Source organism: Ambystoma mexicanum, chromosome 11 (assembly GCF_040938575.1).
Source record: "Ambystoma mexicanum isolate Mex_15411 chromosome 11, UKY_AmexF1_1, whole genome shotgun sequence".
NCBI classification, from domain to species: Eukaryota; Metazoa; Chordata; class Amphibia; order Caudata; family Ambystomatidae; genus Ambystoma; species Ambystoma mexicanum.
In genome coordinates, this window is record NC_090934.1 from 1,009,816,139 (window position 1) to 1,009,837,065 (window position 20,927).

The window sequence follows — 20,927 nt, forward strand, 5'->3', positions numbered from 1 at the left end:
TTTTTTTGCAATTTATTTTATTTTATTTGTGGTTTTATTTGTGGTTACATTTTCGGGTAAGGACATTACTTGAACTATACAAGGTAAGATAATGGTATTATTAGAGTATGCATCATTCATGTTTGCCTTTCATTTAGTTTATGTTATGTCATCCAAAGCTACATGAGTTTGCGAGCAATCAGCCTCGATATATATGTTTACATTTCAAATCAGCCCCAAGCAAGATGGCGGCATACACATGGACAAGCCACCATCTTGTAGGAGGCATTGCCGTGGTAACCGCAGCCTCACTCTGAACAGAACTGATCGTTTACTTAGCAAAGCGGTCTGGCACTGAATCGTGACTCAGCGAGACACGTATCCTGTGCTGAAACATTCCACAGAAGGTAGGGGTTTGATGACAGATTATCGTGCAGACGGTATTATAGATGTTAAGTGCACGGCAGTAAAGCGGGCTAGCAGCACGCTTTAATGAATGTTATTCTTCAACACAGGTCAACTTGTGAATTTAATGCAAAGCGGTGGAGCCGCACATTGAAAAACAAACCTTTAAGTTTGAACACGCCAGCGATTTACTGGCTAAGGTCAGCCATTTTTGACATTGACTCAACAGCATTCTGCATGCATGTTTAACGTGGTCACCGTGGGATAAAGCACGGGGTTTGAGCGAGTTATTAGCAATTGATTTGTAAACTCACACCCTACCCGCTTGATTGGAATACTATTAACATCAGGCACCACAGCAATGATATCACTGGCCAGTATGACCGTATACACATAAGGTGCAGTAAAACATTAACAACAGAACGGGAAGCTGGGTACAGAGAAAGTATATTAATAAGAGGCTGAGAAATGTGATGTTAAATTGTAATATTGGTATCTATTAACTTGTTGACTCTTTTTCTTTTATCATTTTTTGTCGTGTTTATGTTTCTGTGTATGTGGGACCCTGTTGATTTTCCATTTTATGTGATGTAATATGGAATGTTTTTTTGTTTTTTGTTTTTTTGCATTTGTTTATGTTGTCTTTTACATAACTGGTTTAATTGTTACCGATATCTAATGTTTGGCCACAATTTGTTTGATTAGATAGGCCCCGATGAAGGACTGTTGAGTCCGAAATGCATTGGCCATTTTGGGTTATGTTGCCCATCAGAAAAGTGATTGCTTACAATTACTTTAAATAAACTACCAAGTTCAAAGAATTAATGAGTCGTTAATGTGAACCAACAAAATATTAAACTTTTTTTGAAATCCAATTGGGATCTAAGGGTGTGCGGCCTACACCGCAGGCAAGTTAGCCTAGGTCTTCCTTCACATAGTTCACTCGTATCCTGCTGACGCATGGTAGCATGATTTAGTGGGCTGCACCCCAAAATACAGCAGTATTCACATACCTGCGCTTAAAACAAGCAGAAAAAAAGCAGTGCCCGCTCCAGTTCCTTGTGTCTCTCTTCTTACCCATGGCCAAAACACACAAATATATGCAGAGCCCAAGACTATTTTCTAATTGACTAATTGATATTATATCTTATTATAATATCTCCTTGTGATAGATGAAATTGCAGACATTTTCTAAAATGGGCTCAATTTCATTGCATCTCTGTGAATTGTAGAACAATAACCTTTATTCAGATGAACTCAGAATTATGAGAATGAGACACGCCTTACGAGGAAGAAGGGATATAGTTAAATTAGATGTGAACACTCTACCATTTCAGCATCCTTCCTGATATTTATTTATTATGAATGTATTTTTTTGTATTGCACCGAAACCCACGGACCGCAGACACCAGCACAAATGAACAAACAAAGAGAGAGAGGACAAAGTGGGGGCTACATTAGAAGAATCTGTATAGAAATGTTGTTACTTAAAAAGTAAGGTTTTTAAGGATCGGCTGAACCTTCTTGTGTTTTTTTCGTCTCATGTCTAACGGGAGTGTATTCCAAATCTTTGCTGAAATTGCAGGAAAAGATCTTCCTAGACCGTTGGCCCGTTTGTAGCTCGGACAACTAACCTGAGCCAAATTTGATGAGCGGAGAGTTCTTGAGGGCTCATAGGAGGACACCGAGGTATTAAGATATGCTGGGGCACTTCTGGAAGGCATCTGTGAACCAGTACAGCGGCCTTGAATTGTACGCGGGCATAAACGGGGATCCAATGAAGAGTTTGGGGGACTGATGGAGATGTGTTTTCGCCTTGATTTCCCTTTGATGATGCACACACCATCGTTCTGAGTGACTTGAAGTTTGTGCAGGCATTTCTTGTTTGCCCCAACCAGGAGGGTGTAGCAGTAGTCGAGCCTTGATAGTATAATGGCCCGTGTTATGGACGTGCAGTTGGTCTTGGAGAGAAAAGGGCGATGTCTTTCAGTAGCCGGAGATAGTATGTACAGTTCTTGGAGATTTGGCTAACATGAGCTTCGTCACTTGTAAATGCCTGGCGTTTTGACCCCACACAGTATCGGGAAACAACAGTAGTGGGTTGAAAAAGACTTGTAATAAGGCTTCAGTTTGGCCCTGCCCTGTAATGGCCCAAATATCAGGAGCTGTTTTACTTCCATGTAGACACATCCAATTGTGGGTCATCCAGGTTTCAGTCATGGTATAAGTATGTTCCAGGTTGGTTGCATCAAGGTCATAATCCCCAGTGATCTCCAGGACCTGCATAGTTGGTGAAAAAGACCACCATCTCCACCAACACACTACAGAGGGGCCGTTCTATAGATCGAAGAGTATGGGTGACATGCAGGCCCCCTGGGGCACGCCACATTTAATGGGAGCTGGAGCAGAGGAGGCGTCTCCCCAGCAGATTCTGGAGACACGATGGGACAGGGAGCACTTAATCCAATCAATTGTTTCCTGAGCACAAAGCTCCTTTTCTCTCAGTTTGTGGAGGAAGTGCTCATGGTCGATGAGATCGAATGCTGCGGACAGGTCAAACAGGACCAATAGTCCAGTTTTTCCTTTGTCCACAGTTTCCAACATATGGGTCTGGAGATCGATAAAAGCTGTTTCTGTGCTGTGGAATGACCTAAACCCTGATTGTCTGGAGTGTAGGATGTCAGTCGCTTCCACAAATGGTTGGGATGTGGCTTCTTTATCTAAAGCTTTCAGCAGTTAGTTACAATTGGTAACAGGCCTCAAATATTTGTGTCTTCCGGGTCCAGCCCTGGCTTTTTTACCAGGGGAGTGACCGTGACCATTTTGATAGATATGGTGACATGGCTATTTTTGAAAGGAAAGGAGGAGTTAACAAAAGGAATGGGGCAAAGACTTCTTTGCTGTCCAGAATAGGTTTTGGAGGACTTATGTTTTCTGGACAAGAGGAGGGGGATGCATTGTGGCCAGGATTTTCACCATATCTAAGATGGTGATGGGTGAATATTTGAATTTCGTTTGGGTTTTAGTTATAGATGGTTTAGATGTTGGGGGTTTGCCGTGCTTGTTTTTTGTTAGATCACTTTTGATCTTTGCCTGGGCTTTGGCTACTTTAACTTCAGAAGCCAGTGTACTTTGGCGCAGTCGGGTTCGGAAGAAGGAGACTGATTTTGATTGAGGTTTGTCTATGCTCTTAAGGATTTCAAACCATCTTTTTGAGCTGTTGTTGGCCTCGTCAACCTGTTTGTTGAATACATTCCTTTTGGTTTCTGTGATGACAGCTTTGTAGGATTTTGCCAAAGCTTTCCAACTAGTTTTATTTATATCTGTTGGATATTTTAGCCATCTAGTATATTCTTTTCTTTTGTCAAGCAGCTAAGGTCCTGAGAAAACCATTTTTGTTGTCCTGCGTTGTCCCTGACTGATGTGTTCCTAGGTGGGGCCAGTTTATCCAACATGTGAACCAGGGTGGCGTTAACTAGGATATCTGCAGAGTCAAGATCGCACATAGTGGACATGACTTAATCCATACATTCCTGAAAACCAGTAATCTGTATTTTGTTAAAGTTGTAAGTAGTAACTTTTTAAGGGGGTTCTTGACTTTCGTAGGTGGATCTTGCAATTAGATTTGAGAGTCTATTGCATAGTGGTCTTACCATATGCAGGGTATGGTGTTGTTAATGTGTATGTTTAAGTTTCTTGAAACTACCGAGTCAAGTATATTCCCTTTAGCTGTTGTAGGATCGCTGTTGAACATATAATGATCAATGTTATTTAGGGCCACTTCAAGTGCAATGGCCTCTTTATCGGAAATGTTTTACCAGGCGTCCTTAGCGGGTCCCGCGAAACAGATCTCGTAATGAGGCGGTAGGGGGTTAACAGCACCGGCAGCTCTACCGGCGCCGTTAACCCCCTACCGCCAGGGTCGTAATGAGGCCCAGAATCACTTTCAGAACTCTCATGATCATCCACAAATGTCTCAATAACACCGCCCCCAAATACCTGGCCGATAAATTCAGCACCAAAACCACATCCAGGCCCACCAGAGCCAACTCACACTGTCTTAGCATTCCCAAATACAGATTCCAAAAATCAGGAGAAACTAGCTTCCCAGCTCTTGCTGCCAAATCTTGGAACTTGGAACTCCCTGCCACCAGCGCTCAGAAATGAACACTCCTTTCTAGCCTTTCGGGGCAAAGTCAAATCCTGGCTCTTCTCTACATTCTCGTCCTCACTACAAACCTCGTAATCTAATGTATCTATGCAAACAAAGGGGGGTCTGGGAATCTCTCTACCAGCACGAACACAGCCCAATGACCTGTTCTTGGGTGAATAACCCCTGGGAGAGACTCTACCAAGTCTTTAGCTCACTGTCCTTTTCACAGAGAAGAAATTTCCCCGCATACCAGCCTTTGTCCTGCCCAGGGGCAGTCCAGCGCCGAAATGCTAGGCAATTCTCCTCTGAACAAGAGTACCATCAGTAACCCCATACACGTGTTTCAGCCTTGTTGGGCATCATCAGTGAGGTGAAACTGTTGCCTCTCTAGGAACAGTGAGCAAGGGGTCCACGTCTGGATTGCCCTGTTAACTTAGGGTGAAACCTAAAGTTAATGTATGCAAACAAAGGGGGGTCTGGGAATCTCTCTACCAGCACGAACACAGCCCAATGACCTGTTCTTGGGTGAATAACCCCTGGGAGAGACTCTACCAAGTCTTTAGCTCACTGTCCTTTTCACAGAGAAGAAATTTCCCCGCATATCAGCCTTTGTCCTGCCCAGGGGCAGTCCAGCGCCGAAATGCTAGGCAATTCTCCTCTGAACAAGAGTACCATCAGTAACCCCATACACGTGTTTCAGCCTTGTTGGGCATCATCAGTGAGGTGAAACTGTTGCCTCTCTAGGACCAGTGAGCAAGGGGTCCACGTCTGGATTGCCCTGTTAACTTAGGGTGAAACCCAAAGTTAATGTATGCAAACAAAGGGGGGTCTGGGAATCTCTCTACCAGCACGAACACAGCCCAATGACCTGTTCTTGGGTGAATAACCCCTGGGAGAGACTCTACCAAGTCTTTAGCTCACTGTCCTTTTCACAGAGAAGAAATTTCCCCGCATATCAGCCTTTGTCCTGCCCAGGGGCAGTCCAGCGCCGAAATGCTAGGCAATTCTCCTCTGAACAAGAGTACCATCAGTAACCCCATACACGTGTTTCAGCCTTGTTGGGCATCATCAGTGAGGTGAAACTGTTGCCTCTCTAGGAACAGTGAGCAAGGGGTCCACGTCTGGATTGCCCTGTTAACTTAGGGTGAAACCCAAAGTTAATGTATGCAAACAAAGGGGGGTCTGGGAATCTCTCTACCAGCACGAACACAGCCCAATGACCTGTTCTTGGGTGAATAACCCCTGGGAGAGACTCTACCAAGTCTTTAGCTCACTGTCCTTTTCACAGAGAAGAAATTTCCCCGCATATCAGCCTTTGTCCTGCCCAGGGGCAGTCCAGCGCCGAAATGCTAGGCAATTCTCCTCTGAACAAGAGTACCATCAGTAACCCCATACACGTGTTTCAGCCTTGTTGGGCATCATCAGTGAGGTGAAACTGTTGCCTCTCTAGGAACAGTGAGCAAGGGGTCCACGTCTGGATTGCCCTGTTAACTTAGGGTGAACCCAAAGTTAATGTATGCAAACAAAGGGGGGTCTGGGAATCTCTCTACCAGCACGAACACAGCCCAATGACCTGTTCTTGGGTGAATAACCCCTGGGAGAGACTCTACCAAGTCTTTAGCTCACTGTCCTTTTCACAGAGAAGAAATTTCCCCGCATATCAGCCTTTGTCCTGCCCAGGGGCAGTCCAGCGCCGAAATGCTAGGCAATTCTCCTCTGAACAAGAGTACCATCAGTAACCCCATAAACGTGTTTCAGCCTTGTTGGGCATCATCAGTGAGGTGAAACTGTTGCCTCTCTAGGAACAGTGAGCAAGGGGTCCACGTCTGGATTGCCCTGTTAACTTAGGGTGAAACCCAAAGTTAATGTATGCAAACAAAGGGGGGTCTGGGAATCTCTCTACCAGCACGAACACAGCCCAATGACCTGTTCTTGGGTGAATAACCCCTGGGAGAGACTCTACCAAGTCTTTAGCTCACTGTCCTTTTCACAGAGAAGAAATTTCCCTGCATATCAGCCTTTGTCCTGCCCCTTGCTCACTGTTCTTAGAGAGGCACCAGTTTCACCTCACTGATGATGCCCAACAAGGCTGAAACACGTGTATGGGGTTACTGATGGTACTCTTGTTCAGAGGAGAATTGCCTAGCATTTCGGCGCTGGACTGCTCCTGGGCAGGACAAAGGCTGATATGTGGGGAAATGTCTTCTCTGTGAAAGGGACAGTGAGCTAAAGACTTGGTAGAGTCTCTCCCAGGGGTTATTCACCCAAGAACAGGTCATTGGGCTGTGTTCGTGCTGGTAGAGAGATTCCCAGACCCCCCTTTGTTTGCATAAATTAACTTTGGGTTTCACCCTAGGTTAACAGGGCGATCCAGACGTGGACCCCTTGCTCACTGTTCTTAGAGAGGCACCAGTTTCACCTCACTGATGATGCCCAACAAGGCTGAAACACGTGTATGGGGTTACTGATGGTACTCTTGTTCAGAGGAGAATTGCCTAGCATTTTGGCGCTGGACTGCTCCTGGGCAGGACAAAGGCTGATATGTGGGGAAATTTCTTCTCTGTGAAAGGGACAGTGAGCTAAAGACTTGGTAGAGTCTCTCCCAGGGGTTATTCACCCAAGAACAGGTCATTGGGCTGTGTTCGTGCTGGTAGAGAGATTCCCAGACCCCCCTTTGTTTGCATCTAATGTATCTACCTTTGGCTCTGACTGCTATCTGCATGTAAATATCTGTATATTATTGTGAATATCTTTTTTTGTATCACTATTGCATTGTCTTGTAACTTCCTCTACTTCCAAACTGCAACCAATTTGCAATATTTCTGTAATACCTGTATATTATATAGTTTCACTCCTGTAACTTGTATTTATACCATTTATGTAACTAATTCCACAAGTTATGTGCCTAGCTGCCTCAGGGTTCAGTGCGCTATAAAAGAACATAAAACAAACAAACAAACAACAAGGGGTAGGTGTCAGTTTTAAATTAAGGATGTTACAGTCCTGACATTGAATGGGGGTCTGGAAGAGTTTAAGATTAGTTTTTGCAATGATTGCCACACCTCTCCCATGTCCTTGAACCCGGTTTTGACAGGTATCCTTCGGGAGTGGCCAAGGATATCACTGGGCCACTGGCGTCAGTAATCCAGGCTTCAGTTAGACACAGCATGTATAGGTCCATTTTTGTAATATTGTCGTTAATATCTAGGACTTGCTTGTTAAGGGATCTAGTGTTGAGCAGAGCTACTTTAAGGACTCCTGCTTGGGGGTAAGCAGGGGGATCCACCGGGTTCCATTTGTTAAGCTCTTTGTTGTCTGGGGGCGTCTTCCGTGATTTCGGTTACTAGGCTTCACGGTAGTTCCGTTGAGTTGAAGTCTCAGAAAGCGGGGCTGGATCATTAATCCTGGTACTGTCAGTATTTTCCAGTTTGTTAGGGCCAGGGTTCATAGGCATGGCTGTTTGGCCATCATAGTCCAGAGGGTCCACTGCACATGGGTATGACCTGTCTCAAGTCTTCCGTGAAGCCACAGGCGGGCAGATTCCGAGAGGCAGTTCAGGGCCTTGACCGCTGTTATCAGTACACGCAGGAGCGTCCATACTACGCTCCTTAGATATTGGGCATAAAGTAGATTGCTCTGCTGTAAGAGGCAGGGCCTGCTCAGGTGGCTATCCAGATGGAGCATTGACTTCCAGCTTTAAATATTTATTAATAATCGCCATACGGTTGGCCTTCTCGGCCAATAGCAAAAATGTTCATCTCATGAGGGTGACCCATGTTGCAACGAGGAAAATCGCAGGCTGTAAGGAGTTGTATATAGTAAAGCGTTTATACTTGACAATGCAGGCAGAGATAATGACAGTGCACAGGGCCGGGGACTGGCCCTAACGCAGTGGAGACCTAACGGGTAATAAATATAAGTGGATGAACGAAAATGTTACAAGGAAAGTGTATGAAAGCGGGTATTTGTGACCGTGATACAGGGGTGCAAAACAATCTTACCCGTGGACATAAAGCAGGACCGAAAGTCATGCACCGTGTCACTGGGTTTCAGTATGGACCAGCTAAGACATGGCTTGTCCCCGAAGCACTTGCGCTGAAGCGGACAAGGTATATTGGCCTCAGCCCAGCTTCCCAAAGCTGGTTTACCTGTATGCGTTCCACTGCATTCCCCACTTACGTTTCTTGCGTTTAGTGTTAATTGCCTGGGACACAAAAGATCAAGACAGCCCCATACCTTACAAGTAGTGTCAAGAAAAGAAGAGTAGAGGATAAGGAACCAGAAAATTGTTCAGTGTTGTAATACCTGAAAATGTGAAGATAAAGTCTATGGTTGTGGTCTACATTGTACTCAAATCTTAGTGCAGAAATGTTTCATGTGGGAAGTGGTCGTCAAGTCTGAAGGATCACTTGCATTTGTGGAAAGACTGTGGCTCTCCCTAGAGAAAGAGGGTGGTAATTGCGTTCATGATGCAGAAACCACAAGCCTACCTGGAGCAGCAAACCCTTAGTTATAGTGCCAAATTCAGGGCTTTCTTCGGTTTTGAAAAGCCAAGTCGTGTGGCTAGCTTGCCGCTGGGATGAAGGAGTAGTATGCCAGTGTGCCAGTTTGTGAGAGTTACAAAATACATGGCAATTTTTTACTTTGATGGAGGGATCAGGCATGGATTTTTTTGTGCCGACAAGAGCATGCCCACACGATTGTACACATTCTGTAATATCAGGCTGGTTAGATCTGCCCTTCCAGACTGAGATCTATAAAGGGGATGGCTCTGCGGTACCACACAGAATTGGAGGCACAAGGCAGGAGAAGGAAAAAGAGGTATTCAGAGGGCTAACCCTGAATAAGGAGGGGAACATACAAACATCAATGTGATGGAATCAACTCCTGGGATACCCGTGGTCCAGGAGTGAATATCCGTTTCTAAACCATCAATCAGCCTCACACCCCTAACACAACAGAAGGGATCCAAACAGATTGGAAACACAAGCAAATGATAAACCTCCTTTTCATATTTTGGTAATGTGACAGAACGGCAGGCTTATTTCCTAAAGGTTGTGGATCGTTGGTTCATTGCAACACAGTGAAAATACAATTATTACCCAATGATAAAAGCAGTGTCCAGTCATGCTTGCATTAAAAATATCTACTTCATTAATCAAAACAGGCAGTCTAACAAAACCATGAAATATAACCCACCCTATAAAGCAATGCAGACGACACACTTTTTCAAAGAAGGAAAAGGGATGCACTCTGAATACTCACAGGAGGGTAGTCCGTATGGTTAATAAGCACAACAGTTTAAGGTTTCTTGGCTTCAGCACAAAGGGAGCAATGGATCTCACTATGTCTCTAGGGTGCTTCTAGCAAGCACCAGGGGGACGGAACCACAATGTGCCAGTTGCTGTAGGTGTTCTGTGTGCTTGATAGGGTTGAGTTGGCTTCAGGGTGCTTTGCAGGCTTCTGTGACAGAGTTCGAATAGAGATTCAGTGTCATGGCTCAGCGTGGATCTCTGTGGAGAAGGTGGAAATGGCTCCACCCAACAGTGCCGACACATATGGACCGCAACTTCCATCAACGTTCTAGTCATTATAAAGATGGCGGATTGCCGTATTAAGCATCCAGCATAGCACCGCTTCGTTGCGTTGCAACCCAGCGTTTTCCGTCCTTCGGGTTTGTGAGGAATTTGACCATACACACATGGAGAGTGTGCTCGCCTGTGCTTTTTTGATTTCTAAATAATGAAAATTAATGATGGGAGATCGGCCTCAGAGAAATGTGTGCGGCCATTCTGCACCCATTTCATCTGCTTCCTGTACAAAACACATAGTCAAGTGTACTCCGGGAAGACACACCCTACAGGCGCTTTCTTCCCCTGCCATATTCAGTGGGAATGTGACAGCCATGGGTACATCAAAGCATTCCAAGAAGGGGAAAGTTACACCTTCCTCCAGCCATGAGAAGCCTAATTTAAATATGAAAGGCTCCATGGATCTGCTTTGCCTTTGTCTAATCCGGCTCGTGGCAGTGCATATTAGCGAGATAATTGAAGCAAGCCTGAAGGAGCTTGGTTGCCGGACAGACAACAGGAAAGGTGGGGTTAACGACCCTTTGGTATGCTATGTTTCAACTTGAAGCTAGTTCACACCTCTCTGTATGAAAGGCAGTGAATGGCCTGTTTGGGTCCAGCAGTTACAGCAGGTGTCCCTGCAGAGCAGACCCCTTTGAGAGGGGAGAATTATGTGATTTGGTGGAGACAAGATGTCTGCGCTCGCCACATACTTCAAGGGAAGCCTGTGCTTTAGTCGAGGGTCACAGAGGACTCAGTTAAACAGAGAGACACTTTGATATACAACAGACAGGAAGATGGGTAGGACTTAAGTGTATGTTGTCACCTCTTGTCTGTCCTGATGGAGAGCACTCTCGTCCTGACCTCATGCATAACAGAAGATTGTTGGTGGGGACCCAGGATTAGTTCATTAAGGTAGTCTTAGCCTGCACCAATCACTGGGGCCCATTTGGCTTTAAAAGACGGCTGAACCCCTCACTTAGCAGATCATCCGACGACTTTGAAAGGAGTAAGAAGAACAAATTGGACCCGGGCTGAAGGTACAGTCTACTTTCCATCTTCTGCCAGTGAAGGAAGGCCAGGAGTTCCAAGAGGGAAGCAAGATCCCTCCCCTAAACAGCTCCCAGGGAACAGAGGGAGATACCCAACTCAGAGGACGCGCCCAGCAGATCCAGAACTGGTACCCAGCCAGCACACAGCGTGCCATGCTAGGTTCTGCCAGCAAGCTTTCCTAGGTGGGAAGTGCCGGAGATTATCTGAACTAAGGACAAGGCTGTTGCCTGCGAACACTATTCTGAGCTTTGGGCTGTCCGCCTTCAAAGGACGATACAAGCCCTGCGAAGAAGCTAGGAGGAGTGCCACACAAGCATCATCTAGCGTCCATCTTTTAAGGACATTTTCGAGACAGTTGAGTCCTCGAACCGCATCGGGCTGCACTGCTGACTGTTGTCACGCCGCAGTCATAAGAGCTGTCTGAGCCGCCTCGACCAGCATTCCAGATCCGCCAACCAGCACAGAGAGAACGATTCTTGGCCCTGAGCTGCCACGCCGGACAGCCTGCAGATATCCATCATGGAAGCTTGCTGCAGAGCCTAGAAGGCCACGCTGTGTGCTGGCTGGGTACTGGTGGTTCTGTAGCACCTGGAGGGTCCTCTGAATTCTTTTCTCCCTCTGTTCCCTGGGAGAAGTTTAGGGGCGGGATCCTGCTTCCCTCTTTGGATATCCTGACCTTCCTTCACTGGCAGAAGATATAAGGCAGACTATACCTTCAGCCAGGGTCCAAGGTTGAGTTCTTCTTGGTTACTTCTTGTGAAGTCTTCAGATGATCTTCCTAAAGAGGGGCTCCAGCCCTCTTTTAAAGCCAAGTGAGCCACAGTGATTGGTGTAGGCTATGCACACCTTAATGAACCAATCCTGGGGTCCTACCAACAATTCTTTTAATGTGTGAAGTTATAACCAGAGTGCTTTGCAACAGGAAAAAGTAAAGGGGTGAAACAGGAACAAGGTCTGTCCCAGAACCAAGATGGCAGAAACCACCTCTCAACAGAAAGAGCTCTGGGATCACTCCTGTGTGCTACTTAGACCCACCCATCTGCCTCTCTGCTGTGATTAAAGAGTCTCTCTTGTTAGTGGATCTCCCTGTGATTCCCTATTAAAGTGGCAGGTCTCCCTTGAAGATGCTGAGAAATAAGACTCTCTGGCTTCTGCATACCACATTCTGTTATCTTATAAATGGGGCACCCCTAGCAGGGGTGGCCTAATGCAAAAAAGGCCCAAACATGTCAGTGCACTTATTGATACTGAGGGCGGGAGCTGGTTTCAGGTTGACACAGTTACATATAAAAAGTTGTTGGGTTTCCTTTCTCCTTTGTTACCCTCTGCAACCAGGCCCCCGTGGGGCCTGTTTGACATACCTTCTGTTGGTATGCTAATCGCTGCCACCAGCTGCAGGGTCTAACAAAAGAGTAGGGCGGTTCCATGGAGCCTTTATCAGTTAATCAGGCTGCATAGGGCAGGGGGATGACTAGTCCTCCCTTGGGATGACACGATGCCCTCCTCTGTTGTCACATTCCAACTAAATATGACAAGGCAGACTGTGCCTGTAGGCTGTTTCCATGCCAGAGTTCACAAGTCTATGCTTTTGTTGTGGTGTGCACACAGGAAAATGTGTGTGGATTAGCCCCACACATTTTCTTGAGGTCAGTCTACCATCATTCCATTTATTTAAACATTTCAAAAAAAGCTCAGGCTAGTGCACGCCCCCCATGCAAATGGTCGAATTCCTCACAATCAACCAATAGGATGGGTTTACAATCGAAAGATACATTGGCACTCCCATTAATTGTCTGCATAGCGTAGAAAATAATTCTGCACGTGTCCTGTGTGTATGTCTGCTGTGTGTGTGTAGTGCCATCCATTGTGTGTGAGTGCTTCCATCCAGTGATGTGTGTGTGTGTGTGTGTGCTGCAATCCATTGGTGATGGGTGTGCTGCCACCCACTGCTGTGTGTGTTTTGCCATCCAGTGGTTGGTGTATGTGTGTGTGTGTATTGCCATGTTTTGTTGTTTGTGTGCTGCCATCTCTTGTGTATGCTGCCATCTGTCGGTTTTGTTTTGCCATTCATTATTTGTGTGCTTGCTCAGCCATCAGTTGTTGCGCGTGTACATGCTGCCAGCAATTGTATGTGTGGACATCTTTTGTTGGTGTGTGTTTTTCCACATGTTGTTTCTCACCGTGCATAGGGGGCGGAGCTGCAGGTGTGCAGTGGGCAGCTTGTGAGCTTGGTAAAAACAAAATAGATGATGGCTGGGACGTATAAATGACTCTTACACCACTGGATATTGCTCTGGACAACCTACCGGACCATCATTTTCCAGCCTACCAAGCCATTACAGAATGGGGATAAACCATATGCAAATCAGGCTTGGTCCCACCCCAAAAGGGCCAGTGCAGCCCGAACTGCTTAGTCACATCCCTTCTTCACGAGACCACAAGAAACCCCAACCGTGTTTTGGCCTCATTGGGCCTCACCAGCTGAGGGGTTGTGGGGGGGGGGGTGAGCTTAGGGGGCTATAGCCCCTGGTCTTCTGGTTCAACCAAAAGGCTAGCTAGCCCCAAGTCCCGACAGTCCCGACATTAGCATAGCCCTGGATCTTTTCAAGAGCTAGCAACACCCCTGCTCGCCAGTGAGGTGTAGCTTGGATCCCTAGGCCCAGCAGGCTCAGGGCTCACGTCTGGGCATAGCGTCCACTTGGGGTGACTACAGCAAAACAAAAGCAGTGATGGCTGCAGGATTTAGAATTCATCTTAAACCTCTGGAAATTGCTCTGGGTAACCATCTGGACCATCGTTTTCCAATCTACCATGCTCTTACGGAAAGGGGAAACACCTTCCAGCCATCCGCTCTTTTGTTTTACCGTAGTCACCCCAAGTGTCATGGGTTTGCCCAGACGTGGATACAGTGCCTGTTGGGACTAGAGACTAGACCATGGTGCATGCCGTCAGCGATGCCCTGGACAGTGTGGCCAGTGGCCCATCCGCTATGGGTGTTGAGTGGCCACTGGCCTGGGTGCAGGCCAGGCCTAGTGGCTACATTGGGGGGGGGGGCTTGACAAGGGGGCAGTAACACTTTGGCAGCTGCTGAGCTGAGGCATCTGATACCCTGGGAGCCTCTCCCCTTCCCCCATACACTCTAGCAGCTGAGGTTGAGGACGCCATGGCAGGGCTAAGGGTGGCACCTATTCTAGGCCAGGCAGGGGTGTTGCTAGGTCTGGAAAAGATCTGGGGCTAGGCTAATGTCGGGACTGTCGGGACTCGGTGCTTGCTAGCCTTTTGATTCTAGCCCCTGAGCTTCTATCCAGGGCTACAACCAAAAGACCTAGGATACAGCACCCCATATTCTCTAGCGCCACCTCTGATTCTAGGGCTAGCTGTACTGGCTGAGCTTGTCTCTTATATTGACTCGGGGGACCCTTATGAATGGGAATGGGGTGCAGTGACCACCCCACCCTTTCTTTTCCCTTTGGTATTTCTGCTCTTGGCTCCATTGGGGGCTTTTTCCCTGAAGAGGGTCCCTGGCGCCCAAGCGTACTGTGACTGGGGACTACTGGTCATTCGACTTAACCCACCTGCTGCATCCATGTTGGATTTATTTCTTTACTGCCGCCACAGACACTTCTTGTTCTCTGTAGTTTCTGGTGTTTATTTTATATATTGCAATTTATTGTCTGTCGAGTTCCATCTAGCGCAAAGATGCCTCTTTGACGGATAAAAGCGCACTCTTTCAAATAAACCTGCCATACCACATCATGTCTCTCCATGCCATACATTTGGGGTAGAGGTGGGTTGGTGTATGAAACACTGATTATCAGAAATAGTGTACTTTTCAAAAGAAACTGTACAACATGGTACTCCAGGCTATTACTTTCCTTCCTTATGGGTTTAGATAACACTAGCCACACAATGAGCTGTATTACTCTCAAAGCATGGCCCTTGCCCTTTCCAAAAGTGCAGCACAGGGCATGATATGGCTGTGATCTTTTAACACATGTTTGAGATATCCGTCTTCTGCTGTCACCTTCCTTCACAATGCCACCGCATTTACATTATGACATTCTATGAAGGTTTGGAATATTTCCTGAGGAAATGTGTGGGTGGGAGCAGCCTCGGCCGGTGCACCGATGATTCTAGGATAAAATCCTTGGGAACTCAGGGGAGCTCGTGATCGTTGGGGGCATAACCTCCGAGATGCCTTCGGGTTGGGTGCGCTATATAAATTGCAAAATAAACAAATAAGGTTAATGGAAGGCATAAATGGAAGGCGTTAAAGACTTACCCAAGGCTTCAGCGCATTCCATTAACTTCTCGCCCCATTTTCAATCCTTTGTGTTTCTACCACTTTCCTTCTGCTCCACCATACAAAAGCTGCAGAATTTACGCTGGCATGGATTTTCATGCCGGAACAAATGCTGGAGATCCCTATGCGGTCCACCAGCCTTTCGCACCAGCATGAAGTTGGCGGATTCCATAGGAATCCGTTGGCAAGCAGCATTTATAATTACAATGAAATGCTGCCCCCTAGCATGCAAGCATGTTAGGCAGTGTTTACTCACTGTGCACAGCGCAGTACGTATGCCGCCTTTTGCCCTGCACATTTGCACCCCGCTGTGCAAATTACCAAAATTCAGTGGCGGGGAACTGGCTACGCTTGAATGCAAACGTACCAGGTCTCCGCCGTCAAACTACGAACTGGAGCAAAATGAGCTCCAGGTTCTGTCATGGGGGATTTAACAAAGAAAGGTGAGTAGCAGGTGAGTGGAAATCCTAAATAACCTATTAAGAAAGGTGTTTGAGGTTTCCCATCAGGGCTAGGTGCTCCCCCTAGGGGCAGGGCTCATTCCATTTGAAAAGGTTGAAATGCTGTATCACGAGCCCAGCGTGCCTTTGAGGTCTAGCACCTGACCAGTCTGGCCTCGTCCACCTGGAGCCCTGTGTTCCCCAACCTTCACTGCTAGAACTGGCCCAGCGTGTCCCTGGTCTCCTGCACTCCTTGCTCCCTTGGCTGTGTATATTTGAGGCCTTCCTGTGCCTGCCTCCAGGTACACTCTGCTGCCAGGCCTGTGAAGTTGGCTACACACAAATAGCCACCGCTGATCATTCACCGTAATAGTATCGCTGAATAGAAACCGCATTTCTTTCCAAAACCATCTTGGCAGCGCCGCAGCGGTGTCTGGCGCTCGCCGAGCACAGCTCTCACATGCAGCCACCACAGAGGAGTCACTCATGGGGAGGCAGGCTGCCAAAAAACACACAAGAACACTCCTGGCCTGGCAGCCCGGAGTTCACCCCCTGACAGTAAATTGGGGGGAAGTGGTTTGTGGGCGGTGGGTGACGGTGCTGCCATGTGGCAGCTGCGTGCGGTCGGCGCCTCGGTAGAGTGAGTCACTTCTGTAGAGAACAGGCCACAAAAACAACACACACAAAAAAAGGAAGCACGTCCTTCGCTTCTGGGCCTGCGGACGTTTACAGAAGTACGCTACCGCGGCCGCAGCACAGGGCAGCTGCGCACGGTACTGCCCTCCCACTGGCCCGGGCTGTGCAGCTCGGTGTGGGGCGGTGGAGGGGCTATGGGGGCAGCAGTAGCACACTGCTAGCCCTGGCCATTCGGCGGCGCTGTAAGAACGTTACTTGCCTCTCCCGCCCCCTAAGTTGTCTTACTTCCACCCTCATTACTCCCGTCACACTTGGAGCCCAGCCTAACAGGTGCCTTTGGTGAAAGCCAGAACGATTCCAACAGTAATGCTTTAATTGACATGACTTAACCAAACAAGGAAAGCAGAACATATGTATTTCTATCACATTTTTAGGTGAACATGATTCGTGTGGAGTGGGTACGTGTCTAATTTGTATTTTGTCCTAATAGTTGACTAAAGTCCCACTGTCCGCTCAGCGTTTCTGCTGGTTAGCCTGTCGCTTTGTCTATGCTCTCTCCGATTTCACACAAGAGAATTTGCATTTTCAGTTAATCTTTTAGTTCGGGAAAGTTTGTGACCTTCTTTTTAAGGTCTTTGAAAACAGCACCTGCTCCTGCCTTGTATTTATTTGTTGTAATGAAGGACCCAACGCTCGTTTTTCAAATTATGTGTCACTTCAGCCGACCAGCAGATGTCGCTATAAGCACAGTTCTTCTCTCGGGGACCATTTTACTTCAGCGGCACGTTCAGCCCATGTCAGCAGGCGTCGCTGTAACAGCGCACCTGGCTCTTCATCGTCATTGGCAAAAGCTCCCCGAGGTTGGCACTAAGGATAGCTCCCAATGTGGGAAATTAGTTGATGAATGGATGAGTAAATAACTTGAATACTTAGTCACTGCAGTTCTGTGAACAGAGGATTCAGAAATGTTTCACTTTATTTTTCAGAAGGTAGGCAGTTGATGTTGGTGTGAATATTATGTTAAAGGTTCTTATACCGTGCCCTGTTGCCACCTGAGTGGTTTCTTGGCGTTCTGACGGATCTGTAAAGCAAGCGGCCAGGGGGAGGTATAAGTTAGTAGGAGTGAGCTAGAAGAAAAGAGCAAAAGAGCTGTGGTGTGCCGTTGGCAGCTTCAGTTCCATTGACACCGATCACTGCGTGTAGGTGTGTTTTTTGGTTGGTTGCCACCAGGTGCTGTTGGGCGAGACTATGTGTGGTTTGTTTAATTGTTGCGGTGTAGTGAAGTGCATGCAGTTTGGTGTGCTGTAGAGGCATGGTTGTCTTTAGTTCAGAGTTTGAGAGGTGTATGCAGAAGGGTGAGTTTTTAGTAGAGTTGGTTAGTGGCAGTACCCTTTTCTACCCCCACTGTTCAGACTTAATGTGGCCCATATCCCTTCCCCTGTCGTACATTCTGGTGTGCAGCAATTACCACCCCCACAGGTTCATCCAGGGCTGATGTGTTCCCTGTGCCCCGCATTCCATCTGTGCGAGATATTGCTCCCTTACACAAATAAGCTAAGTGAAAGATTGGCCCACCAACACAAATGGGCCAAATGTGAGATACTGCTCACTAACACAGCTGGGCTAAGTGAAAGATATGGCTCACTAATATGGATGGCCTACACCCAGGTAGAAACACCTACGTTTCAGATACCTGAGCAGTGGTAGAAAAGCACCTACATTTGAGACTCAGACATAAATAGAAAACACCTACATTTGAGACTAAGCAAAACATAGAAAACGCCTAAATTTGAGGCACAGCAATAAATGGAGAACAACCTAAAAATGGACATAGCAGTGATTGGAAAACTACTTGCTAGTCAGCTAACATGAGTGTGCTGTGCTGTATAAGGTAAAATGACTGATAGGACTTTACGGGAATACAGTAATTGCTGTAATCCCTGACCAGCCCACACTTACCTTATCAGTCGCTGCAGGTTGACAGCTAGCTTCCCAGGTGAACATGGGCAAACACAGACTGGAGCTTCTTCTTTGGAAGCTGCCCTTTGCCTTGGGGTCCTTAGCCGACAGCTGCCCAGGCAGGACTGCCCTGGGTGGTTGTGTTAAAAAGGCTCTAAAGCCCAACAGACATTCAGAACTTGTTTAATATACCTGGCCTTGGTTAACCCTCCTGTTCTCTCCTTTTTTCAGGCATCATTGCGTTCAGGGACTTAGCATAGGGCTTTGTTGGAGGAGCCTACGAGGTGTTACGGTGAACCTATCATGGGGTTTTGTTGGGGAGCACAGGTAGCACAACAGGATATAGTGTTGTATTTTGATGTTAAGGTAGTGCTTAGCTGACATTTATTTTCAGGCGATAACAAATGGTTTCGACTGGATCCAGTTCCGACACGTGGGTTTATGGGATAACAAACTATATGTGACCACCCAAGAAAGAAAAAAAACAAAAACATTTCCACAATGAAACTGGAATCAACTGGAATTTCCTCCATAATGGTTCAGTAGATGTGCAAAAATCCCAATAAGATGGCAATCGCCTGGGGTGTGATGTACTCCTTTGCAATACAACATGCAGGCGGTCTCAGTGGAGGGTAACTCAATGCAGCCACCATTGACTGAGTGAGGGTACCAAAGTGATGGTACCAGAGGTGTTCGGGCTTGAGGTCATTCATGTAGAGTGCAGGCACCCCTGCCTGCAATGGTGCCAGATGTCAGACAAGGTCCTATTGTGGGGGAAAGTGGAGGGCCCTTCCTGTAAGCTCACTGGCTCTTACTCCTGGCCATGTTTGTAACTGTTGGCCTCATTTATTTAGATTCTTTTGGGTATATATTGAGTATGGACCCAGCTTTGAGAAGCAGCAAAGTGCTGTACATCAGTGGGTTGATTGGAATACAGTTGGTGAGGTACAAGTTACAATAGGGTTTTGTTATATTTCAGCTAAGCAACAGGAGCAGAAATGAGGGGTGAGGTGGGTTCGGCCGGGAAGCAGGGACATCTATGGTGCATGAAGAAGGTTCTCCTTAAAGAGGTGGGACTTGAACTCCTTTCTGAATAACATTAGGGTGAGTCAAATGTTGATGGGTATGAGGTTCCACAGCGTGGGGGCAAAGATCGAGAATGCCTGTTTTCTGTTTTTTCTTTTTTGTATTTTTGCACCTCTAATCTGGCCAGGTCCTGTATCCTGTAGAGCGATGGACTCCAGAGATGGTGACTTTGTATGCTAGGTAAGAGTGATCATATAAGGCAATGGCTTTGTAAATGATTCAGCTGGTCTTGGAGGGGATGTGTGCTTGTAGGGGCAACCAATCTAAATAGATGAGCCAGTGTGGATTTTAGTTGGCCATATTTGCAGCAGACTTTGATGAGGAGGGCTGCAGCGTGAAGGGTGCTACTCATTGCTGGCAGGGTGAAAGTGGTTAGGGCAGTCAGCAGGTCTTTTCCGCCATCTAGGTGAAAAAGGACAAATGCCTGTACCATGGATCGGAAGTTACTATCTCGAAGGAAGAGCTTGGTTGATAAGAGATAGTCAATAACAAGCTGTATGGGCTTTCTTTGCTTTGTGCCTTTTGAATGTTGTTGACGGTGAGCTGAAGCCCTCTAGGTTGATGGCATACAGCCAGGCCTGGAGGTGGGTTTGTTCAGTGTCATTGGAGAGGAGGAAGAATTCCCTTTTGGTGGGGCTCAGTTAGGGTATGTGCTGGTTATGCAGGTCTGTATTCGGATGAGGCAGGTATTGAGATTGTGGGTGTCTTTTACGGAAGAGATTTTCAAGTAGAGTATAGCTTGCATATTGGTGGATGTGTATGTTGAGGCCGGAAAGGAGGTGTCCCAGGGGCTTTATGTAAATGTTAAGGATCAAGAGCGAGAGGATTGATTGTTGTGGGCCTTCACTGGTGACAGAAGGGGGGTGATCTGGAGGTATCCACCTGGAACAACTAATGGCAGTCTTCTAGGTGTGAGGTGAACCACGGGGAGATGGTATCATGGATCCCCAAGCGGTTGTGTAGTATGTCAATGAGTACTGAATGATCCACTGAGTTGAAGGCTTAAGAGAGATTGAGTAATTGCCCCGGGGAAGGGCCATGGGCCAATCGGGTGGCTGGAACAGCGGGCGAGAATATACAGTCACTGGCCGTTGTTCCAGTCACCCGAGACCCTTCCCCGGGTGGCGCCATTTCTTTTTAATGTATGGAAGAAACAGCCTCTCCCTATTGCCTCTCCACCCGCCAAGCCAAACAAAATCTCTCCCCCACCACCTCCCTCCCCCCACACTTGCCTGCGGGACCAGAGCTTTGAACTCTGGTTCGCTGCCAGCCTCCGCCATAGAAATGCAAAGGGACTTACTTCCTTTTTCCTATGGTGGTGGCCATCTTTTTTTCACTTTTTT

At 47.0% G+C, this 20,927-nt stretch overlaps 1 long non-coding RNA gene across 1 annotated transcript in view; it reads left to right on the plus strand.

Moving 5' to 3' along the window:
- The first annotated feature begins 320 nt into the window (after positions 1 to 320).
- Positions 321 to 20,927, plus strand: part of LOC138504811 (uncharacterized) — a 168,656-nt gene continuing 148,049 nt past the window's right edge. The window contains exons 1-2 of the long non-coding RNA XR_011279990.1: positions 321 to 386; positions 495 to 584. This is a non-coding gene — a long non-coding RNA (uncharacterized lncRNA). The remainder of the gene's footprint in view (positions 387 to 494; positions 585 to 20,927) is intronic.